Below are 19,268 nucleotides of genomic sequence, written 5' to 3'. Positions count from 1 at the left end.
CCTGTTTTTATTATTTTTGCAACTGCGCGCATCAACGGAGCTACATCTACGCATGAACCTCCTGTCGTTTAATTATGTCCTCGTGTTATCATCAGATGTTTGACTCACCTGAGTCAGTGGGTGACAGAAATGATTGACAGATGGAAAGTAGACCGTAAGGACCGTAAAAAGGATGATAGGAACTTGATGTTAAATTTAAAAGAAAGTTCTGGTATTTTTCTTATTGGGTTTTCCAATTTCTGTTGTTACTTTTTCTCACTGTAACAAGCTTTTGAAATTGTTTATGTACAATTTATCTGAAAAGCTTTTTAGGTAGCTTGCAATACTTGTCCGTCCCTCTCCAGTGGACCATCATGGGACCTTATTTTGGAAAAAAAAAAAAAAATACACATGGTAGTCGGTAGCGAAATACTTTTTTTTTTTTTTTTATCCCATTTGAATTGTGGTACACAATTACTGAAGTTTAATACTGTCACAAGTTGTATTTGTGATGTCAAACCTTTCTAAACGTGTGTTGCTTGTCCTTTCGTTGCCTTGATGATAAGACCAAGGGGGCTCTGGATGAAACACATCAGGTAAGATGATGTTACATTTGTACATGGAACATAGCTGAGTTAAACTCATAAGTAGTTTCAAACAAAACTAAATAGTACTATGACAAACATATGGCAAACTTGTTGAACCAAAATCTCCCAAATTTCTGAAATGAAGGTATTAAGTTAGGATGACCCATAGTCAGAGCGGCCACAGTCACGAGAATAAGACCTGAGTAGAAAATGCCAGAATTAACCTTAAAGTCACTTAAATCCCAAACTATCCTATCTTCAACTTTGCTACACCTACTGCTGTGTTCAAATGATACTATGCATCCAAACAATTTTCTAACCTGAAATGAATCCAAAATACTACTAGATATCCCAAGTTTTTGTAGATACAAAAATTGTCCGGCTGAATATTGGAGAAATGAACTTTAAAAAAAGGCGTTAAAACCTTTTCAAATACATCTTAAAGTCTTCTGTGCGAATACCTCACTCACTTTTAGCATTTTACAACTTAAGTGTTGCAAAGCAGACAAAGGATACAAGTGTGACACCGTCATATAGTCTGGAAATTATTTTTCTTCTCTAAATTAAAAACACAATCAAATGAAAATGTAAAAAATCAAGAGTTCAACTGGTAATTAAAATTAAAGGTAAAATGTCTGACTTTTTAGGGTATACATTTATTTGCGGTCTTGCTCTAACTTACAGTAGATAAGAAAATTGTTACAAAGGTAAGTATGGAATTTCACTTTTAATGGATTAATTAAACAAAATAGAACATGTTAATTAATTAGCTTTAGAGGTGCTGGAAAGAGCCAGGCTACCTGTTTACCCTGGTTTTCAGTCCTTATGCTCCGCTAGGCTAACTGACATTTCAGAGTGAACCCTAGCACTTCTGATATACAGTATTATTGCTGCACTATTAGATGAATTACCACCGTCTTCATGTTTTTATTATTATTCAATATGTTATTGTGCTCTGTGGATTTGTTTTCCTCTGCGTCTGTCACCGTCCAGTGTGTACCTGTATTGGCATCTATACTGCTGCTCTTATTGCTGCAGATGGCAGAAAACAAAGAGATATATCCTCAGCATAAGCACTTCCCACTGCCAGAACAATGTCAACTGATTTAAACTGCCACGGCTTTCCTGTCACCACAGGCAGGGCTGGGGCCAGGGCTGGATATGCTTGGCTGAATATGAGCAGGACAGATTGCTCATTCACGCAACACAACGACAAAGACGGATCCTTCAAAGTCCCTCCACTTGCATGCGCACATCCAAATGAACCAACTGGCACGCAAACAAGCATCCTTTGCCACCGATGCGCATACACATATACATACACACACACACACACACACACACACACACACACTACTCAGCATGATAGATGGAAAAAGACACAAAGGTCAGCAGTCAGCAGGGCTTCACTTAGACAGGACTCGGGTTCTTTTGCATCACCTTGACTTAGGAGATGGAGCTGACCCAAACCGGTCTTTTCCACAGTCGTTGCACTGTAATATACAGTACAGGTCAGCAACTGTTTCAAAGGGCCAGAGCGCTTAAAGACTTCCAGTATCCCCATTGCTATTTAACCTGCGCTGTGCTGGCAACTGTCACGACCGCACTGCTTCTCATTTTCCCGTCCTCTGGCACATGAGGAAAGGGATCCCATGTGGTTGTGAATGACACGTGCATTTATCTTGTCCCCGTTTGCAGATCAGCTCTCCCGTCAGTGTGATGGTATATCTCCCTGAAAAGCTACCCTCCAGGGGAAGAGATATACAGAACATATCATTCTCATACACACACACACACACACACACACACACACACACATATGCACACACGATTGCACAGCTTGTCACAGAGATGGTAAGGTGACTGGTTGTCACACCCCTTGACACTCAGCCTTCACTGTGCTGTAACCAAACAGCATGCATTGCAAGAGAATTGAAGCAAGCAAAGGCACTGAAACAATCATACATGAGAGCTAGTTTGCGGTGTTGAGATAAGATACACTATTATTGATCCCCAGCAGGGTAAATTTGGTTGTTGCAACAGTACAAGAACAGAAAATGAAAACAGACCACAGGGGTACTAGGAGAGGGCATTCCTCTGCCAAGGCCAATTGCCTCATCTTGCTATGTTAACTAGTAAAAAAGAATTTGTGTATATGCCCTGGGAATTGGGAAATAAAAATGTAATGGGGTCCTTCTTGGCCCATGCTAGAACCTTCTACTAAGGTTTATGAAAATTGGGCTACTTGTTTTTTTCTGTAATCCCTCTGACAATCAGACAAACCAACAGACAAACAAACTGAATTAAAAACATCATCTCTTTGGTTGAGATAATAGGTACATAAAGTAACAGAAATGAACATTAAGATGTATATAAACTGCTGATAAAGTGATGTGGTTTTATTAAAATAATAATAATAATTCATTTACATAACTGTATAAAACAATAAAGATTCGGAGTGTAATTACACTGTTTTGTTATTGATTTGTGCAACTGCCATTGCAAGATCCAGGATCAAGAAGGAATAATAGAACCTGTTGCAGGGCAGACTGTGGTTAAGCTCCCCTTACATAACTTTGTTTCCTCAGACACAATAGCACACAGTCTACTGTGCAAGGATCTCATTATAGCTCCTTTAATTGGCCTGACCTTGGAAGAAGGCATCAGGGGTCAGAGGTTGGGAAAATGGTAGCAAGTCAACATGACAAGCATTTAACACTGAAAGCTGTGGGAGCTGTTGTAGCTAATAAATTTAATTAAGTAATTAATTCAATTAAAAAAACAAGTTAAAAACTTGTTGATGATAGACCTTAAGACCAAATCATCCAAGAGTACCGTAGTTTTCATGAGCGTTATGTGAAAGAAAATTCTACAAATAATACTGCAAGGATTCAAGCGTTGCATTTTTATAGACAGTAGGTAAGAATGTAAGCTGTACTAAGAAATGTTTTCGTATTAACAATTGAAAAATGTTAATATTAAATGTTAAAAATGTTATTTATAATTTGAAAGGTGTTGTGTTGAATCCACTGAGAATTTTTCAGAGCTGCAACTCTGAAAAAGGTTTTTACAGCGTCTTTCAAGGTCATTGTTTTGGTTTAATTAAGTCTCACTGCGCACATCCGTTACTGATTAATCTCCTGTGCACAACCTGCCCAACCTACCCAGACAAAATTTTAGGTTAGCTAGTGAACATAGTAGAGCATTTATCAGTTTAATATTCATATATTTAAAACAAAGCTAAAAGGACATCACCTTTGCCAGGTGGCCAGAAACTGCTTATGTATCTCTAACACATCTGCTAGATATGTAAATCGAATCAGTCGCCATAAACAATGTACTCAGTAATAATATGTCAGTGTTGTGTTTTCAGCTAATTGTGTTGCCCCTAAGGGGCAAAAAATACTTAGTGCAGCTTTAACCTTAATAAAAAATTACTCTCCATTCTCATTTACACAAGTAAATTCTAACATTTTAGAAATAACAAAAAATGTAATCAAAACAATCCAAAGCAATATTTTAGTTATGTGACAAGAAGTAATATTAAAATTCTGAAGAGGGATTAAGGTAGTCATTTTTATAGGACAAAAACAAAGCCAAAATGTGTGTTTTTCAAAAGATGAATTGGAGTTAATGGCCATGAAAACATGTTGTTCTACTTTATTCAAGTGCATAATGAACCCATGATCAAAGCTCATATTTAAGTGACATTGTTTCAGTAAAGGGTTGTTTTTTGATTAAAATAGGCCAAGGCAGACTCTTTGTATTCACTCAGTGTGGGTTGGAACCTGGCTTGTTTTTGTGTCCCATGCCAATCTCCACTAAATAAAGCACAAACACTGTGGCAAACTGTCTTTTAAAAACACAAGTACACTGGAAAGCAAACTAACTTTGTTGTTGATTTGGTCTGTTTTGCAGCTTAGCCTTTATCCTTGTAGTGGCAAGGAATGAGATAGCATGACCAGGCACGTGATCAGCACCGTAACCCCTTCATGAGAAGCCACGCAGGCAGTTCTCGAGAGGGTTCGTTCTAGGACACATGGCGGGGACTATGGGTCTAACGGGCAATAAGCTTGGCAACCTGCAGCCTCAGGTTGGAAAAGAAGGCTTAAAGTAACAGGATTGGGGGAGTTTACCATCTGAAGAAGGGATAGTAAAGTGGATTACACTGTAAATCATTCAAGATCTTTTTACCAGCTGTGGTGCTACTCGACATCTGCAACTTGATGCTCATTTGGCAGAGTTATGCAGCCTGGAAAACATACAATGTGCATGTGAATTGACTGCATTAACATTCATGTGCTGGCTAGATTCTCGTCTTGCATTGCTCACATTATACATACTACACAGGACACTACATCATATTAGATCTACTGTATATACAGTAGATACTAATGACAACATCTTTTCTGAATGCATGTCATCCGGTAGAATTATGTCAGCAGATGCAATGGATGCTTTGTTGTGGTCTACAAATTCCCATCAGCTGTTGTATGCTGTTACATGTCAACTTAAACTTATCAGTTGGCGGCGAGAATTCACTGAAGTGTTGTTTCCCCAGCTGTGGATTAGCAAACAAGGGAGCAGAGATCTTCTTGGCTATAGCTGTCAGTGTGGCGAGATAGACAGTGTAATTAGCGCTTAGTGCCAGCATCCAGGGCAGATCCACTGACTGGTGGGAACCCACTGGGAGAGAGAGGAAGATGCTAGCAAAAACGGCTAGAGGCTGACTGACAGTGGTGAGGACGAGAGAGAGGAAAGCAATAATGAGTTGCAGCTCTGGGCTTCTGAGTTTTTCCTGTTCTTTCTTTTTCCTCCCTCCCTCCTCCTTGGCAAAGCATCGAGGGCCATGGGCCTCCAGTGCTGTGATGTCCCTTTTACTGTGCATAAGTGTCTGTTTTGACTACATGGAGAGGCAGCAGGGACTTCCACTGAGAAACGCGTGCTACAATAACACCCATTTTCTCATGTATTATGCATGTCCAGTCAGCATATTCATTCCAGATAATGGGAATGCAGCAAAAGGCTGCTCTCATGGAAGGCTGTTTTGCATGTGCAGTCAACGCAGTTTAGGAGATTATGTTCAGCACGCCTATAAGAGGCCTGACTACAAATGATTCTAATTTAACCAAAAGCACAACCATTTTTCATCTCTTTCTAACATTAATGTAACATCTTGAGGACAGAAAGCCAATGAGACATATGCACCAACAAAAGCAGGGATTTTGGAAAAATGTGTGAAGCTCTAAGCATGACAATGAATATGTGTGAATATGGAAAATAGAGCTAACTAGAATTACCGCCTCATGGTTATATGCCTCTGTGAACAACTCAAGCTGCACTTTCATATTACATCCATGTCTGTGAAAACATGGATGCTTCACACACATCTTGCCCCCGGCAGCACAGAAGATCTAAACAATCAGCACAGTTTCAAGTTGGACAACCAAGATTAATGGCATCAGTTCAGTATCTGATCAAATGTTTCCTCTGTTCATGAGTTATGACATTGAGTAATGGTCAGAAAAAGTGTTTTTGCAGAGCATTATGATGTTATGGTGAAGTTCAAAGAGTGAAGACCATCAAAATCTAATAATTTCATTGGGCAGTCCAAGTCAAAGTTTGTGCCAAATTTGAAAACATCCCTTGAGCTGTTCTTTACATATTACGTGCACAAGAATAAGACATACAAGGTGAAAGTGACCTTGACCTATGACCTATCACCACAAAAATCTAAACAGTTCATCATTGAGTCCATGTGGATGTTTGTGTTAAATTTAAAGAAATTCCCTCTAAATGTTTTTAAGATATTGCATTCACAAGAATGAAACTGATAGGGTCACAGCGACCTTGACCCTTTGACCACCAAAATCTTATCAATTCATCTGTGAGTCCAAGTGAACATTAGTGCCATTTTTTTAAAAAAAATCCCTTTAATTCTTGAGATATTACTTTTACAAGAATGAGACAGACAAGGTCAGAGTGACCTTGACCAATGACCAATCACCACAAAAATCTAATTAGTTCATCTTGGAGTCAAAGTGGATGTTTGTGCCAAAATTTCGAGAAATTCCTTCAAGGCGTTCTTGAGATATTGCGTTCACAAGAATGGAACAGACAGACAACCCCAAACCATAATGCCTCTGGCCACAGCTATTACTGGCACGGAGGCATAACAAAACACCTTTTTTTTTCAAAACATTTTAAAGGAATAAGATGCATCCTCTCGAAGACATTACAACCTTACAGCCATTTTAAGGTGCAGCATATATCACACCATGGGTGATCCCCTACAGTTCCCCCACGAGAGTGGACAATGACTGACATGCTAATTCAGCGTAATGAAAGGTCAGTGTGACAGGGACCTGCCCTCTCTCCTGGGAACACCGTGACGAGAAGTGCAGGCTACTGCGTGCTGGTGACATGATGTACTGCTGTGCCATTAGTTACACATGTGGAGTGAAAAGTGCAACAGAGGTGTAGTGTGTTTATGTGTGTGTGAATGCATGTGGACGTGATGAGGGTGCAAGGTATGTGTGACAGAGGTGTGTGGGTGTTTTTTAGGTGTGTTCCTGTTGGTGCTAGGCCGCAGCACATCGTGATTAACTTGCAGGTCAGTCTGGCGGTAGTAAGGCCATTGCCCCAATCCCGACATATCCATCACAGGCTCTCAGGCCTGGATTTACAACACTAGCCCCAGCCTGACAGGTTAAGACTGGGCTTCCATTGGGCAGGAAAGCCCCTGTTTTTAGCTCTAACTTATCGCTTGTGGTGCAATTTGGCATAAGATTTATGGACCTCCTCTCTGCAATACTTCAATACTTAAGATTGATGAAAATCTGCGATCAATAAGCAAATAAGAATTGAAAGGACAGTTGGGATCTTAATTCATTGGCATGTGAGACTGGGATGAGCCGTGGTGTGATGGGACTCTGGATCTAGGTGTTCCATCAATCCTGCAGCTGGACATCAGCCGACCTGGTCCCGTTTGAACTGAAAACCAGTGCGTGGAAGGTCTTTAAGCACCCAATCGCTTTTTTTACATTTCACTCAGAACCTATTTGGCCTTGGATCTCAGTAACGGTTAAATAAAGACATGTTTACACTAGAAACCAGGAGGACAACACAAAAAAGCAGATCATAAAAACAACAACAACAACAATATTAATGATACTAAAAATAAAAATGTAAATAAAAATAATACTTCTTAAAACTGAATTACTGATGGGGCGACTGGTCCAATCTTTTAAATTATGTTAAGTCAACAATTAAAGATTAACCACTAGTTTGTATAATATTACCAGTGTAACCTTTGGGAAACCAGGAGAAAAAACATGAAAAAACAAACATACAAGCAGATTTTAAAAAATAAGAATAATTCCAAAAACGAAATTATTGATGGAATGACTGGTTTCAGCTTTCAAACATTAATCATGCCAAGTTAGCAATTAAAGATTCACCAATATAGTTTATCAGCAAATATAACCAAGGTGTTAGGAAATCAAAACCACCACCTATGGTAAAAAACGAGCATATAGTTTATGTGTAATATGTGCCAGGTCTATATAAATGAGGCAAATGCAAATATTGAAAACAGTGAAAAAATGTGCAAATCACATCACAATTTACAAGGATAATAACCAAGATACTGAGATATTAAAACTACTGAAAATATTGAGAGGAGGAGATCCTGACTGCACAAGGAGGCTGAATCTCAAACAGCTCAAATCTGCCTGTTTGTCTACGAGGAGAAGATTGATTAAATCAACAAATCACAGCTGTCAGAAGACTGCAGGAGTCATGGTTACTAAATCACAGCAGTTGAAAATTTATAACCAGGCTACAGTCTAATCCCTCAAACTGGAAATCACATGCTTCTCTGGCACAGAACTGCGTCAGAGGTTTTGAGGAAAGGGAAACAAAATATGAGATAACGAGTTAAGGGAACATATTGTATATTATGTCATTAAATATTTCATTTGGAGCAACAGTGAAAACTGAAGGATTAAAGAAAGTAAAGTGAGCTTATTAAGTTTTAATTTTTTACAGAAAACTTAAAAAAAATGTGCTTAATGACCACTTTCTGACCTCATTTTTCTTTCTTAATGAGAAGTCTGTGACTCCTCGGGGGCCTCATCCAACAAGTTTTGTGACTTTCCAAAACAGACAATCTGACAGTCACACCCCAATGCATCGCTGCCAAGATGAAGGCAGGCAGGGTTTGAAATTCTCCCTTAAGCTCTGTCTTTTTTCATTCTTTCTATTAACAACTTAAACCACAAATTAATCTAATACCAGGAGAGTATGAGCTGCTTCAAAATATTTTTTTGTTTGTTTTTGTCTTTTTTAAAAAAAAATTTAAAAAAAATACACAAAATGACAAAAATAACAAATATTATACAGTGCAGGGAGAAGCAGAAAATCAAGAGAACTTATTTGAAGCCTCTACCTAAAAAATATCTTCACAAGACAAGTGTGTGCTGTACAATTCCTTGCATTGAGGTTACAAAAGACACAAATTCTCAGAGAGAGATCAGGGAGGAAGTGAGATGTAGCTATGACAAGGCTATGACAGCAGGAGGCTATTCAGAAAAGTTAAAGATCACTGTGTTTAGATATGGTCATGCATGTTGTGCGTATTCGACTGCTTTGAATGTTATCAGTTGATTAAACAGTTTTTATTGGTGGTTATCAAACTTATAAATATGGGTTAGAAGGGCCTGCTCCATTTAACAGTAAGCTCAGAATGCCATTATCAGCCTATTAAGTGGTTGTGTTTATTGTTTGGCAGTGCCCTCAAGCAGCAATAGTAATTATGACAGGAACAAAGGATGAAGCCTGGTGAAGCAACATTAGCATAAAGAGCAGGAAAGCCCCTGACTGACAGAGAAGGGTCAGAAGGGTCAAACAAACACACAACTTTCACCCAGGAGACCGAAGTTTGCGTCCCACTTGAAGCCAAAAGTCAATGTCGAGTTACGTAAAGCGATGTACATAGGTTTGTCATGTGATGTTACAGAGGTACCTATTTTCACCCAAAACATGATCTTCTTTTCTGAACCTATTGGCATCCAAACCGAACAAAAGTGGAAGTGAAACCTAATGAAACAGCTCCCGATGACAACTGATAACAGCCATTTAATGGGCTGATAACAAAACTGAAGCTACCAGCAGATGTAGTAGACCCCTTAGCAGCAGAAATGTGCCTGATACTATGACACCTACAGTTACAGACACCTACATCACTTTTCAGAAATTTAACAAAAGATTGCTAAAATTGAAAATTGATTAGCAAAACAATGCACAAATGACTATCTACTTATTTGCTTCACAGGCGTATTCAATGAAACATCGACCGTCTTTACAGCAACTACTCTGATGTGACTCGTTTTCATCCTCGCCATAGGGTTGATGTCCATAATCTCTGTCCTGGCTTACAGCCCAATTCCTTCCTCAGAGAAGAGGGTGGAAAGAGGACAAGGTGTTTTTGTGTTTACTCAGTCATAGACCCACAATGCTTTAATCCATACTTTTGAAATGACAAATTGGCAAAGGATAAGAAAGAGAGATTTGGACATAGCACAAGAAGCGCCATGCAAATCCTACATACACACAAACCCTTTTGGTCTAAAAGCTAAAAGTGAAAACACTTGAAATCAAATATGGTGAACATCCATGGATTTGTGAATGATACTGTACATGTTTGCAAACCTATTAAGCACCAAATATATTAAAATGGCCCAAAATGTGGTCTAAATGTGGATTCCCAACAACCTGAAGCTTCAGTTAGCCTTATTTGCACAGGATGGGAAATTAATTACAGCTAAAACAAACAGTGACAAGATCAAATCCCTCAACACGTGACTGGTAGCTACAGGGGGAATTTGTGCGCTCTCTCTTTCTACTCGTTAATATAATTAATTAGCTGCTTCTGGAGATTGTCACAAATACATTTAGTGAAATTAATCTTTCTTTTTCTTTTTCCTCAAGGATAAAGCAGAACTCTCTCAGGTAATTCCCCTCACTTGACCTTTTGTTACTGCAATAAAATAAAAAGTTAATAAGAGTGCAGTCAAGTTCACTTTAATAGCCACAGGACAATTTCTGCATCAGCTCTCAGTAACAATCCCACTACCATCACATCTATCTGAAAGCTCAGGAATCTCTGTTTTAATGTGGAGAGAAAGGCCTTAGAACGACATTAAGCTCTTCACATCAAAGAAAAAGAGTAAATGGTTTTCTGAGGGCTTTTCACTGTGGAAAGGGGAGGAGAGGAGGCTGATAAAGCATGGCAGAACTACATCGCAGACACTGAGATTGAGATATCGACCTAATAATGTACAAAGGAGCCCTTGATGTACATTCTCTCTCGGTCTGCTCCTATCTCATTTTTTTTCTTCTTTTTTTGTCTCTCTTCACTTTCGACTCCCACCATTTCTTTTCTGCCCCCTGTCTTTTTAAGGCCTGATTTTGCACATCCCAGGAGGCTGGAGAAACTTCTAAAAAGTATACTCATTTATCCCATTGAGTGGCTTTCAAACTCAGCTCATCCTTCAGGGACTGACACGATTCCAGAGTCCAAGGAGGCGAAGGAAAGAGAGTGACAGATGGACATGGAGGAGTGAATAAAAAAAGAGAGCAAAGAGCATGATGGAGCAGCAGAGGTATAAGAGAAAGAGAGAGCAAAGACGAAGTGATGGGAGCCAGAGAGTAGTATGTGACTCACCTAGCTCAGCATGAGAGCAGAGGAAGGACGGGCAGGTGATAAATACAGCAGGATGTCACCCCAGCGCCCTGGAAAGCTTTTCTTACGCACTTTCCCTCATTTCTGCAGAGCTCCACATCGTGGAAACAATACACTGGCCTAGTAAAGATATAGTAAATGCAAACTCACAAAAAACACTTTACCTATTGTGCACCATTGTGCAGTCATAAATTAAGACAAAGCTGAGCATTTTTACTTGCCACAATAAGTGTCCACTATAGGCTTGTAGTGCACTCAATGTATGATTTATTAGAACTCAACAAGCTACTGGAAACATTTCAAAAGGATCCTTGTCCATTCTGACAGTGCACTTTACAGGAAGAGATTTGAGGGAAGAGATGTTGCTGGAACAACCTTAAGATGATGTGACATTATGCATTACTCTGTGGCTAGTGCATGTTTGACGAAGGCTGAGGGATGCATCAGTATCCAGGTTTGCTATAGCATTCAAACAATGAAAGGGCTTAATATGCAAGATATTCCTAATGAATGATGAATTGCTTGAATGATGAATGATGCTTGATTTATAGTTGTATGCTAGGGGGGCAAGGGAGTTAAGTGTGTGTGAATGGGGGAATGTGACAATGTAGTGTGAAAGCACTTTGAGTGGTCAATAAGACTACAAAAGCGTTATACAATTACAGTCCATTTACCATTTACAACAACTTTCTGTTCACAGGTGATTGCACAAAAAATATTAACCACTGGGACGAGACGAATCTTCCCACTATTGGTACTATCACAAAATGAATGACAGAATGTAACACAATTACTGTGGGGATTATAATTAAAACACAATGTGGCCTGATCATATATGATACATAAATGTAGCGTTGTGGTTGTGAAAACAGATACCTAACTATCAAATCACACTCATTTTACAGGGGCTTTTAAGCTTGATTCAATATTAACCAGGGTTGTCTGGTCATCTGATGCATTTACTTATCTATTTCAAGGTTTCCCGTGGCTGTATGAACTAAGCTTCTGTCATGCGTAGTAGGGTTGAGCAATTAATCAATGAACGAAACTAACATTATGATTTTCTTACCAACTCGATTTCAGTCATGTAAGAATGATCGCCAAATTCTTTTCTTCATACAGGCTACCAACTGCTGTCTAAGTACAACAAAGAATCTTAGGACGCGTTCACATCAAGGACCCAAGGCCAGTTCCATATACACTTCACTCCAAAATCCAGTTTGTTTTATAAGTGTGAACACTGTGTACTAGTCTGCGGATGTTTCATGTGCACCAATCGACTTGAAAAGGTGGTCTCAAGTACATTTCCTGTGGACTCAGGTATGATTCGCATTAGCTGTGAAAACAAACTGTGTCAAAACACAGAAGCAGACTGCTATTTAACACAAGTAGCTGTAGACAAGTAGAGATGGAAGACATTTCTCAACATGGCTGGTTTCTGAAACCATGCAGCATGTGCCGTGTACATGCAGTATGCGCCAATCTCATCGACGCTCGACTCCATTGTGTGGGCTTGGGCTCTTGCAATTGGTGGTGGATGGTACATTGGTGCATATATTAAGTCCAAGGGGAGCTGATTCCAGCAGCGGGCAGCATAGTGACTTAAACCTGTTTCACCACATTTGGTTTAAACACAGGGCTCCACTAACTGAGCAGTCCCTGCAGATCTGAGGGCCCTACCTGGCTTGTATTCAGCAAACATATCTCAAATATAATATAATTTTACACAGGCAAACAAATTAATCGTACATAATATGAGAACGCCCTTACTCTACAGGGCTAAATACACAACCAGTCAGACATTGCTGTCTATGTTCATTTAACAGATTGGCATTGTTCCATCGGCTGGTTAAAGGTGATTAACTACGTGTGCCCAGTCCAACCTGGATGGATGTTTGTTAAAATGTTGTCAGTCTACACTGTAAAAAACATTCTGCTGATGAAATGAGATATCAGGTCAAGGTCAAGACAAGTGTCAGATATATTCAATATGTTCATTATTTTGATAGACAGTGGTGAAATATACCATAGTTTTCATAGCATGGAATATGTTATATAAATGACACTAAGTCATTAGAATTAATGGAAGCTCTACTGTGAAAATGTTGAAACATGCACACAAGTATAACACATTGTGTTTTATTTGTTTCCAAGGTAAATATGACAATAAGGATATTGTTTTTAGATGATATTGCCCAGCATTAGTGCATATCTCTAGCAATGGATCTCTAGCAAGTCAGTCAACCTTGTCTTTATGCTAATGGACTGTATAATCATTTACATCAACTAGCTCTGTATATACTCTACATAAGCATGTACATGGACTTGGGCCAATATATTCAATATTTCACCTACACAACAGAACCTGGTAGTGTGACTTAATTAATGATTGGTTATTCCTGTTGTCTATTACAGACAGACAAGAAGGTACAGCTAATGAGCTTCCCACCCTCACACCAGGAGTCATCTGGGGAAAGATCAAAGCTCCGTCTCTCTCTCTCTCTCTCTAACACACACACACACACACACACACACACACACACACACACACACACACACACACACACACACAGAAACACAAGGGTTCATACAGGACGGATGTGCAGACAAGGCAAGACGATGGGTGAGAAGAGGAATGGCAATTAAAGTGATGCAGACCACCTTGAAACACCTGGTCAGAATCAATACTGGAATCCAGTTGGAAATTTACTACAGATGAATCTGGTGTGTCCTTTCACACCACATATCAGAACTATACTGAAGCAGGTACCTGAATGCAATCTACCAACTCCTGCATGCAGCCAGTGAAACATCTACATTAAGACATAAAATAGAGAGTACAGAGGGAAAAATGTTGCACATATATGTAGCATGTAAGGACAATAAATGGAGCCATAATCTGAAGACAGCCAATCCGAATAGTGCCCACCCTGTATATTTTAATTAGTTTAACTTACCTAATCAGAGCATGCAAACCTTAAAAAATGTAAGTAAAGGTACTAATTTGACTTATGTAAAGTGGATTTTTTTTAATTTATGGAGTATTTTAGGCCTATGTTGTAAAAATCTAATCTTACCATCAAGTAAAATGCATTGTGTTTGCATTTGAAAAAACTAATTTATTAAAGCTGGGCTAAAACTAATGTTACATTTCCTGCAGCCTAAAATTTCTCAGTTGTATTTACTTGAACAAAAATCTTTCGAGAAGCAAGGTAATAAATAAATTGCCTGGTTATTAGTAAAAAGACTAGGATCCCCTTCCTTAAATAATGGTATGACCCTAGCAACTTTCAAGTCTTTTGGGACAACCCCAGTTTTTAAGAAACTGAGAGTACATGAGTTAGAGGTTCACTAATTGAAGATGCCACTCTTTTTATAAGCTTAGCTGTAATATCATCATGACCTGCTGCAGAGTTATTAAGGCTGATAATGATGTCATGTACTTCCCTGAGCTTCACTGCTTACACTCTTCATCTCATGTCAAATGAGCTTATCGCATTGGATCCCTTCAATTATTAGATATATTTAAACACAGACCTGAGTATATGTTTATGTAAGTATTATGTATATGTGTTTATGTGTGTATGTAAGTATGTGTTTATATATATAATTCACATCTATTTATTTATTGCATTCATAAGTTATGTTTAAATAAGGAAACATATGCAGAATTGTTAGCTAATGAATAATGGAGAGGGGGTGGGATAAGTTCACACTTCTTCCCACTTCTTTTTGAACATGTAATTAAAATTGACTGTTTTCTTATGCACTAATTGTTTGTTGCTTTGTTTATGGTCCGGGGGTACATGTTTAAATCAATCAATAAATCAGGGGTACCCCAGCGGACCTGGTTAGACTGATTATAACAACATATTTGAGACCCACATTTTGCTCATAAATACTGGGAACTCAATGGACCCGTATGAAACACCTGACACACACCTGTTTTATCTTTTTGTCACGAAAAGAAGCAAAACAGAACCACAGCTGCATTTAAATTATCCTCTGCCTTCTGTATGATTAGCTCTAACTTTACCACAACCATCAGAGCCATGACTTTGTTATGAATTTCACTATCAATATATTGCAGTGAAATTTTCTCCAATGTACTGGCATTTACACCTAGTCCCTTTTTCAACAGCCCCAGAGAACAAAGAAAATTTGCATTAATTTTGGAGTGTACTGGAGGGTTTATGCAAACACACTCAGAAACACTCAGAGAAAGCACTGTGGGTCACAGAATCCTGTTTCAACACATCAGCATAAAGCCTAATCTGGAAGTGGCACAGTTCTGAAGGAAATTAATTATACATGTGTTTTCATGGGATAATATGTCTCTTTTGGTGTCTCGCTCGATATGGATGGTGGGTCTTGTTGACTGTGTCCTACTCTTGAAAAGTACAGGCCAGGTCAGTAGCTGCCCATGTGGGATGACAGGTTACCCTGCTGATGTCGGCCTTTTTTAGAGGTTACAGCGCAACAGGACTGGAAAGATTCTCTGCATCCGCTCGTTGACATGAAATATCTGGCGTGACACCCCGTTGAGAGGGGGGAGATTCCATAAAAAATTCTGCTGATACCTGCAGACGTCGACTTCTATTACTCAGCAGACATCAGCAAAGTCATTTTCATTGGATAGTCTTCCAGTGTCACCTGTTTTGTCAGCTCTACTTGGTTCCTGTTTCCCTTTCCTTTCTCTTATCTATAAAAAAGTTGTGGTGGGCCAAATTTAAGGATTCAATCAAAAATGCAGGTATTTCCAAGCACAACATAAATTTGCTGTCATTTCTATTCAGCCTACCCTTTTGTCCTTTTATCCTGTTTTTCCCTCACTGTATTGCCTGACATTGTGGACTTGGGTCACCAGCTACCATCAATAATACTGACAACTGCTGTTTAGAAAGCTGCTCTACTGGATTATAACAAATGACAGGAGTGCCATGCAGTTTTTTCGCTACTTGGACAATGCAAGTACTTCCTGGATGCTCAGCACTCAGGGCAGACACATTTTCAGATTTATACTAACAGTTAAGTATATATTATACCTAACATGCCAAAAAATGTTTTTTTGTTGTTGTTTTCTAACAACCGTGTGCAACTCTACATATGCCTTCCAGGAAAGTTTGTCCAGAAGTGTGCACCATTGTCGAACAACACATTGCATAAACTAATTCTTGTCAACACTCTTTTTAAACACCTTTATTGCAATTGGTCTTACAATAAAGGGGTTCTATACATTACAAGTGTTGAAGTTTTGACGTCTTTAGACTTATATAATTACTCCATGCACCTTGAAAGCAAGTGAACTTGTGCAAGAAAACCTCACAGTGCAAAAAGTGGACACGACCCTCAGTGATGAACTGCCATTCTCTCCAAAAATTGCATCAACACAGTTGCCTGTCTGGTGCTCAAACTCCCTAACTCCCTATAGCTTACAGGGCAGTGAAGGGACTGCTTCTATTAACAAACCATTGTCCTACTAACAAACCACTCAGTGAAAACCAAGCAGCAACCTCCTGGGTTGGGAATTGAACCCAATGTGGAAGTGCCAAAAATTGTAGGTCCTTGAATAGCCACTTTGGCCTGGCTCTATAAGTGTGTCAATCCCCATAGAACCCCCCATGTTAAAATGTACAACTTTACAACAGAAATAAACATGTTTAAAGCCTGATACAGAGAAACAGTTTTGCTCTCTAAAGCTAATTTCAACATTTATGTCCATGAATAAAAATTCAATAACTCACTTGTTTGCATTCTGTTAAGACTTAAAGTTATGTGTAATTAAGGCCATGGCCTCTGTGAGCAACAAGCTGTCTGCAAGGCATCACCACAGTTTAGGAATCAGATCCACCACTCACTCCAGCTCTAGTCTCTCATCCAAATATAGTCACTTTTGGCTGCAAATATTCAAAATGGCAAGGGCCAACATGCCAAAATCAAGGCTTTAAAACAGGAGTCCACAAACTAATCGGTGACATTACAGTATCTCCTTTCATTATTTTATACCATCTATGGTCAAAACCCTACATTACATTGCATTCTTGAGCCTCTGTATAGCCTCAGTCCCACTGCACCAAAAACCTGCTAATACCCACTAACATCTGGCTTTTTAATGCAATGAGAATGTGTACAATCTGCATTCACATCCGCATCAAATGACTCTGCAGTAAACACGGGTTGATGGGAACGCACCACCCGGGTGAACGCAGTAATTTCAGCTCTTTAACCAGCAAGATGCAATGACAAGCCTTCACTAATTAACCTCTGTTTCCTCTCAAGCAGCGCTAAAACACCAATCCAAATACATCTGCACCGAGTTTGAAAGAGACACTGAATAAGTAAGAGATATATAACGTGAAGAAATCACTGAAAAGTGTTCAAAGACCTCTGTGCCTACTGCAGTCTGGTGTTTACCTGTTCTCCCGCCTGTCTGTGTCATTGCACAGGCACACAAACAAGACAACGCACACACACAAACAAACACACACACAAAAAAAAAACAAACAGAAAGGCCAACTCGCTCTACAGCGGTAATTTCAGTGGCAGTGGGAATACAGCCATTTAGCGGGTTTAACCGTGTTTTAAAAACCTGCGTGCACCTGCTAATTGTGGTTGGAATGCAGTAATTGATTGGCCACTTTGCATAGCACTTACTGATGTCTAATGTCCTTTTAAAAACTCTTAAAGCACTCCGGCGAACGCGCTCATAGGCTAATTCTTTGTTTGAAAGGAATGCACTTAAAATGTTTGACAATAACTTGCTTTTTCTCCTTTGGGCCTTGAATGCATGTCTTTTTAATCAGCTAAATGAATGCAAATATATAAAGCCTGAAACTTACCTTCTCTGCATTGTGAATCTTCACTTGAAGCATGCGGTGATTCATTACGTCATCCTACAAAAAAACAGATGCAAATTTTGTTAGGTCTGCTCAACCACTTCATGTCTTAGTTGTTGGTGGTAACATTTTAAATCTATTTCTAAGCCTCTTGCTCTTATTTTCTTGGTATTTTTTTCTTGGAGTTGTACTATAATAATTTGACTCAAGGCTAGAAAATGTCAGAGTGATTTATACTTGTGAGTAAAAGGCCATGAATCAATAATTAAATAATACTTCAGAATAACAAGCATTCCTCCAAGAACATTGTATTTACTGAAATAATCACTAACATTCTAAATCAAATGGATGACAAATAATCATTTAATCATTGCATGATTATGTGGATATGATATTTGTATCATTGTCTTTGCACTTAAGTAACAATGCTACAGTGCATGAAAATGGTAAGAAGGTATCACTCCCTACAACTAATCCAACCTTGCCGTGCCAACCTTTCTGGTCTCAGCAACTATTACTGTCTGAGTCTGATCCTTCACTCCAAAGGCTTTACAAGGAAATGAAAGATGCTGTATTTTTGGCACTTGGCCACTCAGATAAATCCCATTGAAGAGTGAGGAGGCATGAACCAATACAGGAGACTGGATCAGAGGGATCTTATTGCTCCCCACTGGACCTCAAAGATCCTCAAGTCTCTTTCTGTACATGTAACTTGACCTCAGGGAAGGGATATGTAGAGGAACGGATGATGGTATAAAATACATAGAGATTTAATGCGTAATTCTGTATTTAAAGAAAGGATACAGTACACCACCACCAGGACTTGGTTGCATCACTTGTTTGGAAGTTCAAACTTTTTGGTGTTTACTAAGTGGCAATTTCTGTGAAGATTCTCAGCCATATCTTGGCATGTCATTCATATGCTGTCTTTTTTATTCATTGCTGTACAATTGTCAGTGTCTTCCTAGTCTCCCTCCCTTTTTTGAGGATGAGGAAATTTTGCCCTCTGTCCTCAGTGAATTGCCTGACGTTGGGTGGACATGGTTCACCAGTTTTATCTTGTGTGTTGTCTGTGGTGTCTGAAAACTGTGTCAAATGGATACCTTTCACCCTATACTACAA

The 19,268-nt window shown here is 39.0% G+C and overlaps 1 long non-coding RNA gene across 2 annotated transcripts in view; it reads right to left on the bottom strand.

Moving 5' to 3' along the window:
- Window positions 1–19,268, bottom strand: part of LOC148187439 (uncharacterized) — a 95,233-nt gene that overhangs the window by 35,471 nt on the left and 40,494 nt on the right. For both annotated transcript variants that reach the window (XR_015778734.1, XR_015778733.1), the window contains exon 2: window positions 18,150–18,203. This is a non-coding gene — a long non-coding RNA (uncharacterized LOC148187439). The remainder of the gene's footprint in view (window positions 1–18,149; window positions 18,204–19,268) is intronic.

This window comes from Plectropomus leopardus, chromosome 14, assembly GCF_026936395.1.
Source record: "Plectropomus leopardus strain MGB_pleo_1.0 chromosome 14, ASM2693639v1, whole genome shotgun sequence".
NCBI lineage: Eukaryota > Metazoa > Chordata > Actinopteri > Perciformes > Serranidae > Plectropomus > Plectropomus leopardus.
This window is presented reverse-complemented; position numbering and strand designations above follow the sequence as displayed.